At 44.1% G+C, this 17,017-nt stretch overlaps 1 protein-coding gene across 1 annotated transcript in view; it reads left to right on the forward strand.

Moving 5' to 3' along the window:
- The first annotated feature begins 483 nt into the window (after window positions 1-483).
- Window positions 484-17,017, forward strand: part of SLC39A10 (solute carrier family 39 member 10) — a 273,453-nt gene continuing 256,919 nt past the window's right edge. The window contains exon 1 of the mRNA XM_040440707.1: window positions 484-598. The gene's annotated coding sequence lies outside the window, so the exon portion shown is untranslated. The remainder of the gene's footprint in view (window positions 599-17,017) is intronic.

A 17,017-nucleotide genomic window follows, 5' to 3' on the forward strand; every position in this document is an offset into this window, starting at 1 on the left:
TCAATTTGTCCGTAGAAAATGTGGTTGTCTGTGATTTTTTGATAAGATGTCCAGAGGAAAGAAAAATTCTAGTTGGCAGTCGTGGTCTGAATTAATTTAGGGGTCTAGCCATTTTATAAAGGTACACCTCTAAAAAAGGCTACTCCAATTTTGCCATAACCTGCTGTCTGGATATTACTCAGAGAAAGACTCTGTCAGGTTGATATCTCTGCTCTTTTTTTTAACCTTTAGAACTTTTATTTTTATATACAGCAAACAGCATGTTAAAATGCCTCAAGGTTTTGGTATGACAACGCTATGACTAGGTTATTATATCATTTAGACAAAGTAGGTCCATTGTCAGTAAGAAAAAAAAAAATTCAAAGCATATTAATCATGCAAAGAAAGTTCAGTGAATTAAAGAAGTGAATTTACGCTTATGTGAAAGTGTTGCAAGATTGTGATAATCACATGGTGCTGGTCATGGGAATAGGTCTTCAGAAGGTTAGAAGGAGCCTCAGACTTCTGTCTCTAAAGTGCTGTGCATTGAAAATATATGAGAGAAGGCTGGACCAGTAGCAGTTCCCATGGTGACATACATTCTGGTGACTAGATTAAGGTAAGACAGTAGCATATTCTGTAATCAGTGTTTCTGTGTATTAGCTTCTATTAATGCCTATGAGAGTGCTTTACGTTATCTCACAGCTAAAAGTTCTCATGGACCTCACTACTGTTGTTTGAATTATTCAATTGTTTGTAACTGTAATGTCTTATTTTGTTTGCACATGTGCCCTCTGATTGTAAAGTGTTGTGGAATAAGTTGGCGCTATATCAATACAGATAAATATTATTATTTATTATATTTATTATTGCCAAGATCAAAATTCAGTGTGGCTGTAATATACTGCTCTAGTTCAAGAAGCTTAAAGTGAGTTGAGGTCATTATAGGGAACCTGTCACCGGTATTTTGGGTATAGAGCTGAGGACATGGGTTGCTAGATGGCCGCTAGCACATCCGCAATACCCAGTCCCCAAACTTAAAAACAAAACATTACTCATCTAATAAACCCCTTTAGGACCTTGCTATTTTCCGTTTTTGCATTTTTGTTTTTTTTACTCCCTGCCTTCCTGGAGCCATACATTATTTTATTTCTTTCCATTCACATAACCCATTTCAGTGGTACCATTTACTATTGCATACAATATAGTGGAAGGCTGAAAAAAAATTATGGGTTTTATTTTTACAGCGTTCCCTACACAGTAAAATTGACCTGTGCCCTCCATTTTATGGGTCAATATGATTACAAAAATATTACATTAATATATATTTTTTTGTGTCTTTTAATACTTAAAAAAAGAAAAACTTTAGAAAATAAGTTTTTTTTCATTGTCATATTCTGACCCCCATAACTTTTTTATATTTATGTCTCTGGAGCTGTGTGGTTACTCATTTGTGCAGGACAATTGCTAGTATTTATTGATACCTTTTTGGAGTGTGTATGTCTTTTTTATTTATTTTTATTGAAGTGATGAAAAAATTGTGAATCAGCCTTTTTTTTTTTTTTTCGTTACACCGTTCGCGGTATTAGATAAATCTGTTTTATATTTTAATAGAATGGCCATTTTTGGATTTGAAGTTGGTGATCATTAAATTGCCACTTGTATTCCAATGCAGTGCTGTCACACGCATGCCAACATTGGAATATATTAGTAATTTTCCTGGAAGCCTTGTACAGGCGCAGGTCTATTATTACTATGGAACTTCGTCCGCAATCTTAGTCAGGGGAAGCTGCCCCAGGCCGGGAACTGCACAGCTTATGGTTTTAGCGCTCTCAGATGCTGTGGTCACATTTTACGACAGCATCTGAGAGGTTAAATGTCTGTAGTTTGCTGGTTGTGGCACCCACTGCGCTCTCGAGTGGGTATCATCTTTATTCTGGAGGGGTTTACTCCCTTGTGGCTCCACTAGGAATGCTTTGTTAGTCCCAGCAATGCTGAAGCCAGTGATTGGCCACAGTTGTAATGTGGCAGGTACATCAACTCTCTAAACAAAGATATCAGTGCTGGTGTCAGAAATCAGAAGTGTAGGACTAGCATCTGATTTTGAAGATAAGTAAATTGCAATATAGATATAGTTTGCACATATTTCCTAACAATTTTCAGGAGCAAGAAACCCTTTCACTTTTACATACTAACTATGGGGGGCAGGTATTATTAGATATATTCTAATTTTTGAGTAAAAGTAGAGGGATGGAACTCAGAACAATTGAGGTGTATGGAAAAGTAATATTATTTAATATGGGATAGCTGATAGTAAAAATGTCAAATATAAAAGGACATAGTAGAGTGTCTGTATATAAAACACATGCGGAAATATAATCAATATTCAATATAAAAAGTACATAGTAGTAGTATCAATATAGAGATAGAAAGATAAAAATATGAGGATGGTTGAATAATAAATAATAAATGTCAATTCAATGCAATCCTGCTGGAAAAAAGACAGTCTTATAGGCCTGTTGGAAAAAGTCTGATCTTATATTGTGATGACCAATAGTATCCTGGTACAATATAATGTCAGTTATGTGAAATCCTGCTGGAAAAGAAGAATCCTCCTGATAGAGGAGGAGGAGAGACAGTCTTGTGAGCCTGTTAGAAAAAAGGAAGGTCCAGTCTCATAGCATATACTCCGGTAGGTAGATGGGGTATTCTGATGTAGGCTGAAAGGTGGATACCTTTCTATAAGGGTTTGATTATAAATCCCAAAGTTATGGGGTGGAGACAAACAAATCCGATTTTGTTTTTAGTTGTTATTCACAGATCCAGTATTGGTAAGCTGTGGAATAAAGACTGCTTTGTAAGCAGGTACATTACCCTCCTTGCGGCTGTTGGTGAGCTGACTGCTGACCAGCTCACCAACAGCCGCAAGGAGGGTAATGTACCTGCTTACAAAGCAGTCTTTATTCCACAGCTTACCAATACTGGATCTGTGAATAACAACTAAAAACAAAATCGGATTTGTTTGTCTCCACCCCATAACTTTGGGATTTATAATCAAACCCTTATAGAAAGGTATCCACCTTTCAGCCTACATCAGGATACCCCATCTCCCTACCGGAGTATATGCTATGAGACTGGACCTTCCTTTTTCCTAACAGGCTCACAAGATTGTCTCTCCTCCTCCTATACCAGGAGTACTCTTCTTTTCCAGCAGGATTTCACATAACTGACATTATATTGTACCAGGATACTATTGGTCATCACAATATAAGATCAGACTTTTTCCAACAGGCCTATAAGACTGTCTTTTTTCCAGCAGGATTGCATTGAATTGACATTTATTATTTATTATTCAACCATCCTCATATTTTTATCTTTTTATCTCTATATTGATACTACTACTATGTACTTTTTATATTGAATATTGATTATATTTCTGCATGTGTTTTATATACAGACACTCTACTATGTCCTTTTATATTTGACATTTTTACTATCAGCTATCCCATATTAAATAGTATTACTTTTCCATACACCTCAATTGTTCTGAGTTCCATCCCTCTACTTTTACTCATATTCCCTCACCACAAGCGCTGGGTATGCTCTGTTTGGATTGAGCACCATATTCCATCCTCTTGTCAATAGAGAGCCGCCTCACTTTTCTACTATAGTAGAGGGCAATACTACTACAAAGGGTGCACAGAGGACAGTACTACTACAAAGGGGGCACAGAGGGCATTACTACTATTAAGGGGGCAGAATGGACATTACTACTGTGGAGGGCCACAATGGGAATTTATACTATGGAGGGGGCACAATAGACATTATTACTATGGAGAAGGCACAGAGGCCAATGCTACTATAAATGGGATACAATGGGCATTATTACTACGAAGGGGGAACAATTGGCATTACTACTGTGAAGGGGGCACAATGGGCATTACTACTGTGAAAGGGGCACAATGGGCATTACTACTATGAAGGGAGCACAATGGGCATTACTATTATGAATAGGGGCACAATGAGCATTATTACTATGAAGGGGCACAGAGGGCACTACTACTATGAAGGGGGCACAGAGGGCATTACTACTATGAAGGGGGCACAATGGGCATTACTACTATGAAGGGGGCACAGAGGGCATTTCTCCTGTGAAGGGGCACAGAGAGCATTACTCCTGTGAAGGGGGTGGGTATAACTGTCATGGGGCACTGAGTGGGCATTATTACTGTGAAGGGGGCACAATGGGCATTACTACTGTGAAGGGGCACAACTAGGGCATTACAACTGTGAAAGGGGCAAATAGAGGGCATAACTACTGTAAGGGGGCACAATCAAGGGATAAGTACTTTAAGGGGGCACAATATGGGCATAAATACTGCAAAGGGGCACAATGTGGGCATAACTACAGTGAGGGGGCACAATGTGGGCATAACTACCGTGAGGGGGCACACATCTGGACAAAGCTACTGTGAAAGTTGTACAATGAGGGCAATACTACTGTGAGGGGTGTTTATGTCCAAGGTCATGAGGGAACTCTGTAAGTTGCTCCACATAAAACAGTTACGGACGTCTGTGTATCATGGCCTGGTAGAGAGGTTTAAAAAAAAAAAAAAAAAAATATATATATATATATGTTAAAAAGAGTGGTGTCTAAGGATGGGAGGGACTGGGACCTTCTTCTGCCCTTGCTCATGTTCGCAGTGCGAGAAGTGCCCCAGGCCTCTACTGGGTTTTCACCCTTCGAACTGCTATACGGCAGACACCCTCGCGGTCTGTTGGACATCACCAAAGAGGCGTGGGAGCACCAACCCACACTGCACAAAAGTGTTGTTGAGTACGTCACCCAGATGCAAGGACGGATGGAAACAGTGTAACCTCTGGTTAGGGAGCATATGGAGGCAGCACAGCAAGCCCAGAGTAGGGTCTATAACCGGAAAGCTCGGGTTCGGAACTTTAACCCGGGTGATCGGGGGTTGGTTCTGGTACCGACTGTAGACAGTAAGTTCCTAGCTAGGTGGCAGGGGCTCTACGAGGTACTTGAAAAATTTGGAGGGGTAGATTACAAGATACACCAGCCAGGGAGGCGAAAGTCGGAGCATGTGAATCTGCTCAAACCATGGAAAGATAGGGAAACCTGTACGGAAGACAGCCCACATCCAGGGTTCTTAGGGGAAGCAGTTTTGGCCCCTCTGTCTGTAGCAAGGGAAGTGGCTGCCACAGTGAAAATTGCTGACAGCCTCTCCTGTAAACAGGCTCAGGAAGCTTAAGTTAAAGTTAAAGACGTTGTCGTTGCCTCTATACTGCATCCGCAAGCCTGTCTACTACAGCAAATCCCCACAGGGGGTACAATTTTTTTAAAGTATTGGGGGGGAGGTGCCAGAAAAAAGACCCTCCCAGGTGCCAAACACCCTAGTGACCCTAGTCACTGAGTATGATTATGTTATGTAAGGAATGTGCAAGAATATGCATTTTAAATTAATCACATTTTTCCAGACATTTTTATTTTATTCCATTAAGGGATTGCTATTTGACGTTTTTTATATTTATATTTTATCACACTTCTCTATGCTAATACACTGGGGGTCATTTTTTATAGTGTTTTGCACATGTTTTAATTTTTTTAGGCACATTTACGAATGAAAGTGCGTCTATTTTGAAGGCATTTGCACTTTGTTCGACAAGTATTAGACTTTTTCGGCCTATTTATGCCTTTATTACACATGAATTAACAATTTTTATTAAAAAGTCACATTTTCTGGTAGATGTGCATCCAGTGGCATAGCTATAGGGAAAGCAGGGGAAGCTGCTGCTTTGGGGCCCAAACTCAAAGGGGCCCACCCAGGATGAGGATTAAAAGATTTTATTGTCGGGGCCCCTCAACAGTATTATACAATGACATATATAGTGATTTGCTGTGGAGCCCAGTCATTTCTAGTTACGCCACTGTGTGCATCTTTTCACAAACAAGTTACTTTTTTATATTGACTATTCAAATTTTTGAGGGTGTGGGAGGTGCAGAGGGAGCTGAGCCTCCAGGTGTAATAGCAACACCCCAGTTGCCCCTACAGGCTTATTTGCATATATTAAAACATAATTTTTCTCAGCAATGCAAGCACATATGAACAGGGGACCAACAAAGATGCCTGCAGCTGCCAAGTGCACATGTAACAGGTCAGCCAGTTTCATAGGCACAAATCTGCTGACAGATGACCTTTAAAGATAAGGTATAATCATTTTTCGCCCTATAAAATGCACCGGTCCATAAGGCGCACCTAGGTTTGGTTTTAGAGGGGGACAATAAGAAAAAAAAAATTTCATTAGGACTCAGGTCACACTACCAATCAGATCCCCAATCAGACTCCCAATGTTAAAAAGACCCCAATCAGACCTCAGCTCAGACCCACAATCAGACCTCAGCTCAGACCCTAATGTGAAGGACTCCCAATCATACCTCAGATAAGAGCCCCAAAATAAATAAGACACCCTATTCAAACCTCAAATCAGCCCCCATGCCTCTTATCATCAGCCCCCATGCCTCTCATCAGCCCCAGCAGCCTCTCATCAGCCCTTAGCAGCCTTTTATCAGCCCCCATGCCTCTCATCAGCCTCATATCACATAAAATAAAAAAAACACTTACCTCTCCGGCTCCGGACGCCACTGCTCCTTACCGCCATCGAACTTCTTCCTCCTGCCGTCAGCTGTGCTGTGACCGGGCGCGCACAGTATGAGGTCACAGAGCGCCCTCACTCTGTGCACAGCCAACAGCTGAGGACCAGGAAGTGGTGAGTACAGAACCTTCACTGCTTCCCGGTCTTCCGGCACTGATGAGCGCTTCCATAATGGAAGCGCTCATTAGTATTCACCCCATAAGACGCAGGGAGTCAGGGACATTTTCCTCCACTTTGGGGAAAAAATGTGTCTTATGGGGAGAAAAATATGGTATATTGCTTTAACACGTTAAGGACCCAGGATGAAAATGCTCATTTTAAAGGGCCAGTACTTAGTGCCACAGGACGAGCATTCTCGTCCTGCGGTCCTTCCTCCCCCCCGCGTGCAGTGCCACGATTATCCCTGCTGCATCCACCAGCATCGGTGATGATGCCGATGCCGGTGGATTAACCCCTCGTATGGGAGGTTTGCGCTCCCTCACCTCATCCATCGGGTCCCCGCGCTGCTGTGGCGGGGACTCGATGGTTGCCATTGCAGCCCCAAGCCATTCCAAGGCTTGAGGCCCGGCATGTACGGAGGCCTAAGAGGCCCAGCCCCCAGGCTGGGTCTCTTAGGCAACTGTTAGCGTCTTACAGTGTAAGACACTAAGGCCTCTTTCACACTGGCGAGATTTCCACGTGAGGTGAGGTGAATGCATTGCACCCGCACTGAATCCGGACCCATTTCTATGGGGCTGTGCACGAGCGGTGATTTTCATGCATCACTTGTGCGTTGCGTGAAAATCGCAGCATGCTTTATATTGTGCGTTTTTCATGCAACGCAGGCCCCATAGAAGTGAATAGGGCTGCATGAAAATCGCAAGCACCCGCAATCAAATGTGGATGCGGTGCAATTTTCACACATGGTTGCTAGGAGACGATCGGGATGGGGACCCGATCATTATTATTTTCCCTTATAACATGGTTATAATGGAAAATAATAGCATTCTTAATACAGAATGCTTAGTAAATTAGGGATGGAGGGGTTAAAAAAAATAAAAATAAATTTAACTCACCTCATCCACTTGTTCGCGCAGCCCGGCTTATCTTCTGTCTTCTTCTTTGATGCCCAGGAGGAAAATGACCTGTGGTGACGTCACTGCGCTCATCACATGGTCCGTCACATGATCCATCACCATGGAAGAAAAATATTGCTTATAATTATAGTACCGGGACCCTAAGTGAGGAGGCTTCCTAACACAGGTGTGTTTACCATCCATTGCCCTGCGCACCTAGCTGAAAGCCATCAGCAATTTGGATCCAATCCTCCGCCTAGCCTCAGGCATCACCACTTCCTGGAGACGCTGTCAAATTATTTCGCAGGTTTGACAGACAATCTGAGAAGTAGTTGAGATGCCCAGCAGGAACTTATAATGCGTTGAAGGAAATGAGTTCCCTGTTGCCAGGAATCTGAAACACAAATAAGACAAAAAATAAATAAAAAACCACAGACAAATAACTTAGCATTTAACACTATTGTAGTATTGTGAATATTACCATATACTATTACACTATATGCTATAACTATTAACAGTATGCTGTGACATACCCAAGCACACTTTATACTCTAACTAAAATACACTACAACAATTTATAGTACTAATATAAGAAGAATATAACTACAGTACTATACCTTTTAACAATTAAACCACAACACCACAACATTTATTTCTACTTCTACTATTACCTCAGCATCACGATAAGCCATTCATCAGGGAAAATACAGAGCATCATATTGTTATCCCGGTATATGTGGCCAGGACGGAGAGACGCTAACAAAATATCAAATGAGTTCACAGACATACGACAAAATCCATGAAATGTATCCGGATGCTGCCACAGATCCATGTACAGTGTGTGGAAGTAACCCTTCCTGCACTGCTAAAAGACAGTTTGTTGAACCCAATGCTTCCTCAATGGTTCCTTGTTTCACCATAGGCGATGCTGTCCGTATCACCAAGAAAGCAGCCAGCACATGAGAACTTCATCTACAGAGCCGTTAGCCATGATAAAACAGTTATCAATTGCCAGAAACCAATGCCAGCCAAGCAGCTGAATCTCACAGAGCTCTCTACACTGTAAAAAGCAGTACAAAATGGCGTCTGAGCTGTCACATGACCTTATGATCTTATATAGGGGTGTGAAAAAGGGGATGCGCCTCGAATTTGTGACTATATCCTTTATCCGTTTTTATGCGGCCTGCAAAAAACAGATGACATATGACCTGCAAAATACTAATGGTCGTGTGCATTAGCTCTTATTAAGGGATAATAAATGTGGCACAAATTAAAGACAAGTGTTGCCAATACACCTGTTTTTTTTTTTACTCCAAAGAAAAGGAGAGCTTGATAAATGTGCACCAGTGTCTCTAAGTTTTTAAAGGGCCACTGTCCCAATAATTAGCAATGACCAGCTGACCCAGACTTCTTAAGGGCCTCTACTCCACCTGAATATGACTTCTGCCTACAAATTTAGTACTGCACCCTAGCGTCCAGCGATAGCGTCATGTTACCTGTGGCAAACAAAGACTACTTCTGTGGTTGACACTTGAGGAAAGTCCAGATTTGTGAACAGGGATTATAGGATGAAAAATTTGCAACAACACAGAGGGCCCACCCGAGACTTGGATAACCATGACAGTTTCAAATCAATACATTTGAAATTTTATGTACAAATAAGGGTGCATTCAGACGACAGTATAAATGGGCCCACATCCGTTCTGCAATTTTGCGGAACGGGTGCGGACCCGTTCATTTCAATGGGGCCGGAAAAGATGTGGACAGCACACAGTGTGCTGTCAGCATCCATTGTTCCGATTCGTGGTCCCGCTAAAAATATAGAGCATATCCTATTCTTGCGGACAAGAATAGGCATTTTCTATATAGCCAGTGACGAAGAAGAAAATAATCAGCGGCACTCACCAGTGTATTGCTTCAACTCAATGCTTTATTCCACAGAGTTATGGACATGGCATAAGGCAGACATTCAAACATGCACCAAACAGCGACGGCCGTTTTGTGCTACATGCGCTTTGTCGGGCTGTGCGTCAGCGCGTACATTTGCGCCACCCTTTTAAACCTCGGCGCTACACGTTGCCATTACAATAGACAACAAAAATGCGCCTGCATAAAGGGTCAGTAGAAACATAACATATAAAGGCATCTACAGAATTCAGATAAACTTCAATCAAAAGCGGCAACATCATATAAGGTATACATTGGGACATCTCAGAGGAATGCACTCAAATCGTTTCTGTCATTCAAACCAAGCTCACCGAATTCTTGGGTTCGCAGAATCCACCTAGCTTCTCTCTGCAGGAGGAGGCGGTGTCTATCCCCCCCCTCCCTGCAGAGGGGCGGACACGATCTCCAAGCCTGTGAAGGAGATGCAATCTAAATTACTTGCATTAGCACTCCTTATGTGATCTATGAATCTCAGCCAACCCTTTCCTGTCCTCACAGAATTAAGATGTTCTCTTACTCGTTCGAACAAACACCTGATTGTCTTTCCAATATAGAATCTACCGCAACTGCAGAGCAGTAGATAAACCACATATGTGCTCCTGCAGTTGATAAAACCTCTGATTCTGTATTGGATACCCGCAAACTCAATACACTTTTTTGGGGAATTATACTTGCATAGTGAACAGCTGCCACATTTAAAATTACCCTTTGGTATGTTATCAATTAGCCAATTGTTACTTTAAGGCCTCATGCACACGACCGTATTTTTTTGCGGTCCGCAAAACGGGGTTCCGTTTTTCCGTGATCCGTGACCGTTTTTTCGTCCGTGGGTCTTCCTTGATTTTTGGAGGATCCACAGACATGAAAAAAAAGTCGTTTTGGTGTCCGCCTGGCCGTGCGGAGCCAAACGGATCCGTCCTGAATTACAATGCAAGTCAATGGGGACGGATCCGTTTGACGTTGACACAATATGGTGCAATTTCAAACGGATCCGTCCCCCATTGACTTTCAATGTAAAGTCAGGAGTTAATATACCATCGGATCGGAGTTTTCTCCAATCCGATGGTATATTTTAACTTGAAGCGTCCCCATCACCATGGGAATGCCTCTATGTTAGAATATACCGTCGGATTTGAGTTACATCGTGAAACTCAAATCCGACAGTATATTCTAACACAGAGGCGTTCCCATGGTGATGGGGACGCTTCAGGTTAGAATATACTAAAAGAACTGTGTACATGACTGCCCCCTGCTGCCTGGCAGGTGCTGCCAGGCAGCAGGGGGCAGACCCCCCCCCCCGCCCCTGTAGTTAACACATTGGTGGCCAGTGTGGCCGGCCCCCCCTCCCTCCCCTGTAGTTAACTCATTTGTGGCCAGTGCGGCCGTCCCCCCCCCTCCCCTGTAGTTAACTCATTGGTGGCCAGTGGGCCCCCCCTCCCCTGTAGTTAACTCATTGGTGGCCAGGGCGGCCGGCCCCCCTCCCTCCCCTGTAGTTAACTCGTTGGTGGCCAGTGGGCCCCCCCCTCCCTCCCCTGTAGTTAACTCGTTGGTGGCCAGTGGGCCTTCTCCCCTCCCTCCCCCTCCTAATTAAAATCTCCCCCCTATCATTGGTGGCAGCGGAGTGTACCGATCGGAGTCCCAGTTTAATCGCTGGGGCTCCGATCGGTAACCATGGCAACCAGGACGCTACTGCAGTCCCGGTTGCCATGGTTACTTAGCAATTTGTAGAACCATTATACTTACCTGCGAGCTGCGATCTCTGCGTCCGGCCGGGAGCTCCTCCTACTGGTAAGTGACAGGTCCGGCCGGGAGCTCCTCCTACTGGTAAGTGACAGGTCATGTCACTTACCAGTAGGAGGAGCTCCCGGCCGGACGCAGAGATCGCAGCTCGCAGGTAAGTATAATGGTTCTACAAATTGCTAAGTAACCATGGCAACCGGGACTGCAGTAGCGTCCTGGTTGCCATGGTTACCGATCGGAGCCCCAGCGATTAAACTGGGACTCTGATCGGTACACTCCGCTGCCACCAATGATAGGGGGGAGATTTTAATTAGGAGGGGGAGGGAGGGGAGAAGGCCCACTGGCCACCAACGAGTTAACTACAGGGGAGGGAGGGGGGGGCCCACTGGCCACCAATGAGTTAACTACAGGGGAGGGAGGGGGGCCGGCCGCACTGGCCACCAATGAGTTAACCACAGGGGAGGGGGGGGCCCACTGGACACCAATGAGTTAACTACAGGGGAGGGGGGGGGCCCACTGGCCACCAATGTGTTAACTACAGGGGGGGGGGGGGCTGCCCCCTGCTGCCTGGCAGCACCTTCCAGGCAGCAGGGGGCAGTCATGTACACAGTTCTGTTAGTATATTCTAACCTGAATAACTAGAATATACTGTCGGTTCTGAGTTTTCACGAAGTGAAAACTCAGCTATGAAAAAGCTTTTATGCAGACGGATCTTCGGATCCGTCTGTATAAAAACTAACCTACGGCCACGGATCACGGACACGGATGCCAATCTTGTGTGCATCCGTGTTCTTTCACGGACCCATTGACTTGAATGGGTCCGTGAACCGTTGGCCGTGAAAAAAATAGGACAGGTCATATTTTTTTCACGGCCAGGAAACACGGATCACGGATGCGGCTGCAAAACGGTGCATTTTCCAATTTTTCCACGGACCCATTGAAAGTTAATGGGTCCGCGAAAAAAAACGGAAAACGGCACAACGGCCACGGGTGCACACAACGGTCGTGTGCATGAGGCCTTAATAGGAGTAAACCTGCTCCTCACCAGATTGTCTTTAATTGTGTGGCTTCTTCTGAAGGATATAAGTGGCTTATGTTCAGTGAGTTCACCTAGAGTCGCGTCTCTCCTTAAGATATCCCAATTTTTGAATATAACTGAACGAATACGTTCCGCCATAGGGCTATATTTAAAGGAGAATGCGAATCTGGTGCCCTCACTTTTGTCCTGCACCTGTTTGCTCCTACCATCACTTTTAATAAGTAAATCGCTCTGAGAGAACACCTCTTCTACTCTCTTCATATCCTTATTTAACGATTCTTCTGGGTAACCTCTTTCTATCAGACGCTGCTTCAACTCCAATGCTTGTTTATGATAACCATTATTCCTGCTATTTATTCTCCTGAGTCTGATAAATTGGCCGTATGGTACGGCTTTTTTAACACTTTGTGGATGAAAGCTGTCGTGGTGGAGCAAGTAATTGGTCGCCATAGGCTTACGGAAGCCCTCCGTGACCAATCCGTCGCCCCCCAACCACGACAGCCACATCCAAGAATTCTAATCATGTACCTCCAAAATTAAGGGTGAATGTCATTCCCATGTCATTCGCATTCAGGTATTCCACAAATCCATTGCATTCAACCTCTGTGCCTTCCCATACTATGAATATATCATCCACAAAACGTAAATATGTTTCCAAATGGGGTAAAAAAAGGGTTCATGGTGGAAAAAACTAATCTATCCTCTAATCTAGCAAGATACATGTTTACAAAGGTACAGGAGATGGGGGTCCCCATAGCCGTACCCAACTTCTGCCTATACCAATCATTTCCAAACCTGAACACGTTGTTAATTAAAATAAATTCCAGTGCTTCACCAATGAAATCACAGAATATATGGCTCTTCCCCAAATTGGTTACAATGTCTAGGACCGCCTCCACACCCGCACCATGAGGGATGCGGGTGTAGAGGCTTTTCACATCGAGGGACACCAATTGGTACCCCTTCTGTCAATGTATTTCTTTCAAAGCATTTTTGTTGTCTATTGTTATGGCCGAGGTTTAAAAGGGCGGCGCAAATGTACGCGCTGACGCACAGTCCAACGAAGCGCATGTAGCGCGAAACGTCCGTCGCTGTTTGGTGCGTGTTTGAATGTCTGTCTGGCCCATGCCATATCCATAACTCTGTGGAATAAAGCATCGAGTTGAAGCAATACACTGGTGAGTGCCGCTGATTATTTTCTTCTTCGTCACAGTTTATATGCGCTCTTGTCTATTATCAGCTGTGCACCACCGTCAGTGTGTATATAGGAGGAAAAGTGGAATTGCCGCATACTTCGCTTTTTGCGGGTTGAATTGTGCAGCTGTGCCGCCCCATTCTACATTACACAGTATATTCAGGATGTTTTTCTGGAGTTTGAGCACGCTACAAAACACTGCATACCGCTAGAAGTGTAACAATCAAGAATGGCATCCGATACATCTGGCCCGTCCGTACTAGATGGCAGAAAAGGGGCAGACGACTTCTTCACGCAGTGTAACAATAAAGACATCCTGCAGAATCTCAGCACCCGATCGCTAGAGGCAAAAGTAACACAACTAGCTGATAAAGAAGTGTGCCTGTTTTGGACAGTGAATTCGCTGAAATCCTATAAAGAAAGCGAGAGGGTGCCGAGAGGATTAAGAATTTACAAGTATCCAGCACAATATGAACATGATGAAATGTTCTTAAAAGAATGGCAACAGTTACATGCTAACTTCTCATTGCAAATATTGGAAGTAGTGCTACAAAGAGACATCAAAGAATATGACAGAATAAAAGAGGAACTCACTAAAGCAAAAGCTGAACTAGACTCAAGAATGTCTGATAGTCAATTGGAGTTATTTGACAAAAAATTTAATAAAAAGCTTACGGTGATCCAGGCTGAAGTGAAGGAGAAAAAAAGAGATACATTTGTAAGAGATAAACAAGATTATGAATCATATCTTTGACTGGAACATGTGCAAGAGGTTTAGACAACAAAGAAACAAACCACCGACAGGTGGAGCACGGGGACCGCCATTCTAGGGACCCTGTGGCCCACCCTAGTACGAGCAGCTCTGGGGCTCGTACTAGTTTTCCGGCCCACCAGTTAAGTCCACCGGAGCCCCCTGCCGGTGAACTTGTCTGGTATACCCCAGAGCGTTTTGAGCCTGTGATTCCTGATTTTGTAGGCCAACCAGGAATCCAGATTTCCACAGTGGGCTTCACTGAATATGACTATTTTAGTCTTTTTTTCAGTGACCACTTTGTAAATCTAATGGTGGAGCAGACAAACCTGTACGCCCAACCGTTTGTTGCTCAACATCCGGGCTCCATTTTGGCTAGGCCCGGTGGCTGGACCCCGGTCAGTGCAGCCGAGATGAGGACATTTTGGGGCCTCGTGCTGCACATGGGCCTAGTCAAGAAACCTAGTGTCAGGCATTACTGGAGTGGGGACATCCTCTACCAGACCCCACTTTACAGTACAGCCATGACACACTCCCGATTTGAGGCCATCCGGAAATGCCTGCATTATTCAGATAATGCAGCATGTCCCCCCCAAGGTGATCCTGCCTATAACCGCCTGTACAAAATCAGGCCGGTCTCGATCACTTTGGGGCCAAATTTGTACAGGCCTATGTACCTGGAAGGGAGGTCGCGGTTGATGAGTCTCTCATTGCTTTCAAGGGGAGACTCCTTTTCCACCAGTATGTTGCCGCTAAGTGGGCGAGGTATGGCGTGAAGCTGTACAAACTTTGTGAGAATACCTCAGGGTACACTTACAAGTTTTGTGTGTACAAGGGGCAAGATTCCCATATTCAACCCCCAGAATGTCCCCCCACTCTGGGTGTTAGCTGGAAACTTGTGTGGGACCTTATGCACCCACTGCTAGATAAGGGTTACCACCTGTACGTGGATAACTTTTATACTAGTATTCCCCTTGTTCCAGTCCCTTGCCGCCAGATCCACGTCCGCTTGTGGGACCGTGCGGAAAAATCAACGTGGCCTCCCTACCTACCCCCTCTAGGTACCTATCCCCAGGGGTACGACCCGTGCCCTTTCCAGTGGAAACCTGTTGCTGTTCAGATATAAGGACAAGAGGGATGTCCTTGTACTGTCCACAATTCATGGTAACGGCATCACCCCTGTCCCTGTGAGAGGTACCGTGGCAACGGTCCTCAAGACCGATTGTATCATCGACTACAATCGGTATATGGGAGGAGTTGATCTCTCTGATCAAGTCCTCAAGCCATATAACGCCATGCGCAAAACCCGGGCATGGTACAAAAAAGTTGCGGTCTACTTGGTACAGGTTGCTTTGTACAACTCTTTTGTGCTGTCCCAGAGCGCTGGCAACACAGGGACATTCCTTCAGTTCTATGAGGCAGTCCTCAAGGCCCTGATCTTTTCTGACCGGGAAAAAGCAGGCCGGAGTACCTCGGGAACTGGAGGTGCCCGGATCGTCCCTGGCCAACACTTTCCAGGTGTGGTCCCCCATACTGGAAAGAAGTGACTGACCCAAAAAAAATGCAGAGTGTGTCACAGGAGGGGTATACGGAAGGACACCATTAGAGTTGAGCGGACACCTGGATGTTCGGGTTCGGCGGGTTCAGTCGAACTTTGGAAAAAAGTTCGAGTTTGGGACTCGAACTTGACCCCGAACCCCATTGAAGTCAATGGGGACCCAAACTTTTGAGCACTAAAATGGCTGTAAAAATGTCATGGAAAAAGCTAGAGGGCTGCAAATGTCGTCAAAATGTGGTTAAGAGCATGGCAAGTGCTCTGCAAACAAATGTGGATAGGGAAATTACTTTAACCCCTTAAGAACATAGCCTTATTTCATCTTAAGGACCAGGCCATTTTTTGAAAATCTGACCAGTGTCACTTTAAGTAGTGATAACTTTAAAACGCTTTGACTTATCCAGGCCATTCTGAGATGGTTTTTTCATCACATATTGTACTTCATGACACTGGTAAAATGAAGTCCAAAAAAAAAATTTTTTTTTGTATAAAAAAATACCAAATTTACCAAAAATTTGGAAAAATTTGCAAATTTCAAAGTTTCAGTTTCTCTACTTCTGTAATACATAGTAATACCCCCAAAAATTGTGATGACTTTACATTCCCCATATGTCTACTTTATGTTTGAATTATTTTGGGAATGATATTTTATTTTTTGGGGATGTTACAAGGCCTAGAAGTTTAGAAGCAAATCTTGAAATTTTTCAGAAATTTACAAAAACCCAATTTTTAGGGACCAGTTCAGGTCTGAAGTCACTTTGCGAGGCTTACATAATAGAAACCGCCCAAAAATGACCCCATCTAAGAAACTACACCCCTCAAGGTATTCAAAACTGATTTTACAAACGTTGTTAACCCTTTAGGTGTTGCACAAGAGTTAGTGGCAAATGGGGATGAAATTTGAGAATTTCATTTTTTTGCCTAATTTTCCATTTTAACCCATTTTTTCCACTAACAAAGCAAGGGTTAACAGCCAAACAAGACTGTATATTTATTGCCCTGACTCTGCCGTTTACAGAAACACCCCATATGTGGCCGTAAACTACTGTACGGCCACACAGCGGGGCGTAGAGTGAAATGTGCG

Source organism: Bufo bufo, chromosome 7 (assembly GCF_905171765.1).
Source record: "Bufo bufo chromosome 7, aBufBuf1.1, whole genome shotgun sequence".
Lineage (NCBI taxonomy): Eukaryota > Metazoa > Chordata > Amphibia > Anura > Bufonidae > Bufo > Bufo bufo.